The sequence below is a fragment of the Prionailurus viverrinus genome, chromosome A3, assembly GCF_022837055.1.
Source record: "Prionailurus viverrinus isolate Anna chromosome A3, UM_Priviv_1.0, whole genome shotgun sequence".
NCBI classification, from domain to species: Eukaryota; Metazoa; Chordata; class Mammalia; order Carnivora; family Felidae; genus Prionailurus; species Prionailurus viverrinus.
Genome location: NC_062563.1, coordinates 11,521,665 through 11,528,009, shown reverse-complemented (window position 1 = coordinate 11,528,009; position 6,345 = coordinate 11,521,665). Strand labels below are relative to the sequence as shown.

Below are 6,345 nucleotides of genomic sequence, written 5' to 3'. Positions count from 1 at the left end.
CACCCTGGGCATCTCACGTGTCTCAGCCTGGGACTGGACCTGCCAGTAAGGAAAAGAATCCAAGGCGGGGAACACAGCAAGCGCAAAGGCCCTGCGGTTGGGAATGAGGCTGGTGTGATGGGGCAGAGGGAGCCAGGAGAAGCATCGGGGACAAGAATGGTGTTGTAAAGCTGGTGGGGGCGGATCACGGAGGGCCTGGAAGGCCGTGGTGAGGATTGGGTGAGAGACGGGCTATATTTTGAGTATAGAGCCGATGGCACTTGAGGGTGAACTGATATCTTCAAGGGAGGTTGGATGCGTTACATGGATGGTGATCCCCTGACTGACCTGGGGGGAGACTGGCAAGTGCTTCTTCCTCTGAGTCTTTTTTTCTTCATCTGGGAAGTGGGGATAATAACACCAATGTCGTCAGACACCGTATCATCCTTAGCTCAGAGCCTGGCACGCGGTAAACGCCCTTCTGACAGCCTAGCCAGGCTCAGCGATTTGCCTGGAATCACCTGGCAAGTTAATGGCACAGCCCGAGCTAGAACCCAGACCCTGCATAGCAGGGTGTGCTGCAGCAGAGGCAGGGCCGGGCCTTGGCACACGACTCTCTAGAAAGGCAAAGTCCCGGCCAAACAGGCCTCAGTGGCAGAGGCCCATTTTCGTTCTTTCTGAATTGTGCTTCTGCGTGGAGCTGTTTATCTAACTTGGCTGAAGTTTGAGGCCTGGGCCTATAAACATATCTTTTTAATTATTGTACAAATGGGACATGCTCATGGAATAAAAATTTGAAAATGCTAATAAGCAAAAAAAAAAAAAAAAAAAAAAAAAAGGCACAAAGCAGAAAGAGAGAAAAACCAAGCATCTAAAGTAACACATGTGCACCGAGATGCATGTGTAAGGACCTAAGGACCTTCACGGTGGGCTTCTTTGACCTAGCGGAAGACTGGGAACAACCCTAGTGCCCAGGAATAGGGGTCTTTCAGCCAAATAAATGAAACAGTTTTCCAATATCATGCAATCAGTGACGTGAATGAAGCAGACCTCTGAGCGCTGATTTGGAGAAACCACCGAGGTGTAATGTTAACCGAGAAAAACAAGATATAAGATGCACACGGTGATTATAGAATATTCCAGTGCATGTGTGTGCGTGTGTGTGTGTGTGTGTGTTACGGAAAGAGGGGACAATACACTACATATTTGCTGTGAGACCACAGACCATCTCTGGGAGAGGCACGAGTCCCCGGGAGCAGTGGCTGCACAGGCAGGACTGGTGAGTCAGAGATGGGAGGGAGGTGACTTTCTGTCCCTTGTCCTTTGGCGCCTTTGGTTTTGTTTTGCCGTGTGTGTGCCCTTTTTCTGCAAAACATTTTAGTGATGTTTGCAAGATCAGAGTCTCCCCTGTTGTTTTTTTGAAACGTTTATTTTATTTTTGAGAGAGTCCGAGCATGAGTGGGGGAGGGGCAGAGACCGAGAGAGAGAGAGAGAGAGAGACACAGAATCCGAAGCAGGCTCCAGGCTCCGAGCTGTCAGCCCAGAGCCCGACGTGGGGCTCGAACCCATGAACCGTGAGATCATGACCGGAGCTGAAGTCGGACGCTTAACTGATCAAGCCACCCAGGTGCCCCGAAACTCCTCTCTTAGATTCAGGTTTTTCCAAAGGCGTTGGGATAATCTAGACTGGTGTTTCCTAAAAGCCTCCCCGGGAGCCCAGGATTGCAGTGAGGTGCCTGGGGGCCCTGGTGCCCCAGGAGGAGGTTGCAGGCCTCCTGACCCCTCCCCCCCCTCTGAGCAGTTTGTTCTTTTATCTTTTTTATGGGTTGGACAATAAGTAAAGTTTCGGCTATAAAAGGGTTTTACCTACTTTGAAATGAAATATTTGCAAAGCTTTGATCTTGAGTAATCCCATCCTACTGATGAGAAACCAGGAACCCGGAAAGGAGAAGATGGTCCCACAGTCAGGCAGACCTAGCTCTGGCCGAGAGCCTCAGGTGTAAATCTGCCTCCTTGAACCTTAGCCTCCCTCTTCAAAAACAAAAGAATAACCACCTTCCTTGGTCAGGGCTCTTCATGGATATCTAAAGTGGAGGTAGGCCCTGAGCCCTGTTGGTCCTGGCAGAAAGATCCCGGGAAATCATACTGCCTCCCTCGCCATCTGATTTTCCAGGGAGAACAAGAGTGACCCTCTGCCCTACCCCCCAGTTCACCCAAGTCCAAGATCAGGCATATCTCAGTTTCTCAAAAGTCAACTCACTGCAAAGCTCAGGTATTCATTAAGATGCATTCAAAGGCGAGGACGGGAAAACCCAATGCAAACTGGCTTAAACATCAGGAAAATGCATCTTCTCATCCTGTCAGGAGCCCAGAGAAGGTTCGGTGGACCCATCAGGCATGCATTCAGCTGCAAATAACACAAAACCTGGCCGTTAGCACGTTCCTACCGTCTCCTGCTACTAGAACACCAGGGGTGGGCAGCCAGGGCTGATAGGACGACTGGTGAGGCCACTCGGCGACCGGGTGGGGGCACAGGTGCTTTCCCACTTTCCACCCGCCCGTCCTGCACATGCGGCCTTTGTCCTCACGGTTGGTCGTGGTTGCAAGATGGCCGCTCCCCTCCCAGCTGATACCCCGCATTAGAGGCGGGAGGAAGGGGCCAGGGGGGAGCGGTGTGCCCACCACGCTGTCTGTCTTTTGAAAGCTTTCCCAGGAACCCCTCTTAATTTGCATCGGTCACACCTGGATCACAGGGCCACTCCTCACTGCGAGGCAGTCTAGGAGAGAGTAGCTGCTTTCTGCTGACCACTGGCGCCCCAAATACAAGCAGGGTTCTGTAAACAAGGACAAAGGGGAGCGTGAGTATTGAGCAGGCCACGAGCAGTGTCTGCCACAAGGAATGCAAGGCTTGTGAGTACAAAGACTCAAAGATATTATCGGGGACACGTATTTTTTTTTTCTCCTTTTCTACATTACCATCAGCAGCGTGAGCTTCTGGCCGGATGCCCTACGTGTATCGGTCACCTACGGCTATAGCAATGCTGCGTAACAAACCAGCCCCTCTGCCTTACTTTCTTGAGTATGGAGGGAGAAAAGGGAGAGAAAAGGGAAACTCATGAGTGAGACTGAAAAGGAGAGGTCAAGAAGGCAGGATCCCCAATGAATGCGGGTGATGTGAGGCCAAAGGACTCTTTGACCTTCACTGAATCCACACCTAGGGACGTGAGACCTCGTGGTCCCTCCCACGGAGGGGTGGAGCGTATTTCCTCCCCCTTGACTTGAGCTCAGCCCCGTGACTTGCTTTCACCAACCCAACGAGAGGAGAGTGGGAAGTCGCATGTTCCCACCTGGCGCCCGTGCTTCTGCCTCGTGCCACCACCGTCACCAGAGACACCGGGGATGGCCCACGGGTCCCAGAAGAAGAGGAGGGACGTGTGAGGTGGAACAGAGTCCCACGGGCCAGCCCAGGTCGGCTGACCTCTAGCCGAAGAGCAGACGTGTGAATGGGTCCAGCCGAGACCAGCAGAGCCGCCTGGCCACGCCCACAGCGGGTCAGCTGACCTGCAACAATTCCAGATTCAGGAGAGCGCGCGGCCGGGGTGGTCAGTGACACAGCATTGTTGCAGCCGCGGCTGCGTGTAGTGAGACCGGAAATGAGGTCACGGGTTGCTGAGGAGAGAAGAGGACAGGACGGAAGGGTTCTGGTGGCAGCACAGGTGTGACAGGTGTTGCTGAGTCCTTGACCCCTGCTGTGGTCAGCTCTTCTCCGCAGCTGAGAGAACCCGCTTTTATTTGAGGGGGCATCGGCCCATGTGCCCAAGGAGGGGGCTCCCTCCCCAGCCCGAGGAGATCAGTCAGGTCTCAGGATAGAAGCCGAGCAGAGGTGGGACGTTGGGAGCCCCTCGGGGTTCCACCCCCACCTCTGCTCCTTCTCTGCACACAGTCTCTGACTTAGGGCCGTTCTTGGGTCTTCAATCACCGCCTTTGCCCCAAGAATCTCCAAATCAGTCCCTCCACGCCGGGCTTCTCAGTGGAGTCCCCCTGCCATCCGGACGCGTTCCCTTAGACAGCTCACAGAACCCCCACCCCTTCCCCCTGCTCTGACCCTGGTACCCGTGACCTCACGCACACCCCCGGACTTCCTCTTCCTTTGTTTCCAACCTCATGGGTTCCATCCTGCCGGTTGCAAGGTCTAGCACACTTACCACATGCCATGCCAGGCGGGGGGCTAAGCACCACACACAAAGCATCTGGTGTAATCCCAGGGACATCCCTACCAGGGAGGCACTGACATTAAGTTGTCTGTATTCCACACAACGTGTCTGGTGGCCCACCCACAGTGCACGCCTCACACTCAGGGTGCAAGCCCTTCCCCAGAAGCTGCAGTGATCATTCCTGCACGAGCGATCATGTAAGTCCCCAGTTTTAAAGTCCCTTACGATTCGCATTGTTCCGGGTGATCTGAACCCTTTGGTGTGAAACAGCTCCAAGATTTATTCACACAAAGAAAGAAATTATGGAGCTTATTCAATGTGCCAGGCAATTTCCAGGCACCAGACACACACACACACACACATACACACACACACACACACACACACACACACACACACAGGGTTCTTGGGAACTTAGGTGCACTGATAATGAACAAAAGAATAAATAGCTAACGTGTCGGGTGGTGACAAAGATCTATGAAGAAAAATTAGGCGAGATAAGAAAACAGTTATTTTCAGAAAGACACTTGTGGTAGGGGGTAGGAACAGCCTCTCTGATAAGAGGTATTACAGTCAAAGAAGTAAGAAGGCAGCAGGTGCAAAGGCCCTGAGCCAGCGCAACGTGTGGGAGAGATGGAGGAGAGGGTACAGAAGGGGAGGGGAAGACGGGCAGACAGAGGCCTGGCAGACCACAGGAAGGACTTGGAGTTGACCCCGAGTGAAGAGAGAGTCACAGGAGGGTTTTGAGCAGAGGAGGGACGTGACCTGACTTAGGTTTTCACAGGATCCCCCTGGCTGCGTGTGGATAACAGTCTGCATGGGGGCCGGGGCGGAAGCAGGAAGCAGGGTTTTGCAGGCCTCATGACACTTAGGTCAGAGAGGGGATTCAAGTGTTTGAGTGACACTCAAAAAAGCACAGGAAAACCAAACGGGATTTTCGGGTTAACTCAGAATCCACCAGAAGGTGGACATTACCAGCACGCCTGAGCCCCAGGCGCCTGGGGCCGCCTGCCTGGTACTCGTGTTGCCACTGGGTTCCCCCTAGTGCCCGCCGCCTGGCTGTCCTGGACAGCAGTGGGCGAGGTGCATGCACTCAGCACACACCGTGTGGCCCGGGCAACCGGTGACCGAGGGCCCCCCCAAAGAGGCTGATGACGTTGAACCCGAGAACAAACCCTGACCTCCTAATTCTGCAGATACGGGCCCTGCGTCGTATCCCCCAGCACCCAGCTCCCTTATCTCACTGCACAACCCTTCAAAGAATAACACGGCGTATTTGTGTCTGCGGTTTGGGTTCCCAAAACCTGTGACATCAGATAAGTGCGATGTTCACAAAAATGAACGACATCACAGAGAGGAAAAAAAAAAAACAAAAGAGAAAAAAAACAACCAAAAAGAAGCCCCTGGTTTCAGTCTCGACTTCCTTTCTGGGGAGGTTTGGCCCCGAGGCTGGGGGCCAGGGAATGGCGTGCCTCTCCTGAGCCTGCCCTGTTGGGGCCTGTGAGCTTAAACTGTCCCCTGCAAGAGGGACTCGATAATCCCCACCTCTCCGAGCTGCCACTGAAAAGTGATTTAAAAAAAATCTTTTTTTTAATGTTTATTTATTTTTGAGAGGGAGACAGAGGATGAGCGGGGGAGGGGGAGAGAGAGGGGAAGACACAGAATCGGAAGCAGGCTCCAGGCTCTGAGCTGTCAGCACAGAGCCCGACGCGGGGCTTGAACTCACGGACCACGAGATCATAACCTGAGCTGAAGTCGGACGCTTCACCAACTGAGCCACCCAGATGTCCCGAAAAGTGATTTTTAAAACTACCAATAATAAGGGGCATCTGGGTGGCTCAGTCCGGTAAGTGTCCGACTTTGGCTCAGGTCACGATTTCAGTTTGTGAGTTCGAGCCCCGCATCGGGCTCTGTGCCGGCCGTTCAGAGCCTGGAGCCTGCTTCGGATTCTGTGTCTCCCTCTCTCTCTGCCCCTTCCCCACTTGCTCGCTCTCTCTCTCTCTCTCAAAAATAAATAAAACATTAAAAAAGAAAAGAACTGTTAAAAAAAATACCAATATGGCTAATCTTTGTACCAGTCACATGTGCTGTGGGCCATTTTCTTGGGGTAATCTTTACTCCCACGTGGGGTAGTTATGAAGACCATCTCTGG

The 6,345-nt window shown here is 53.0% G+C and overlaps 1 long non-coding RNA gene across 2 annotated transcripts; it reads right to left on the bottom strand.

Moving 5' to 3' along the window:
- Positions 1-2,240: 2,240 nt before the first annotated feature.
- On the bottom strand, positions 2,241-3,454 carry LOC125162204 (uncharacterized). 2 transcript variants are annotated; one of them, XR_007150930.1, is made up of 3 exons: positions 3,327-3,454; positions 2,722-2,813; positions 2,241-2,386 (listed from the first exon to the last, which is right to left on the bottom strand). It is a non-coding gene; the product is annotated as an uncharacterized LOC125162204 (long non-coding RNA). The 2 variants fall into 2 exon arrangements; XR_007150929.1 differs by lacking the exon at positions 3,327-3,454 and adding an exon at positions 2,956-3,036.
- Positions 3,455-6,345: the final 2,891 nt, after the last annotated feature.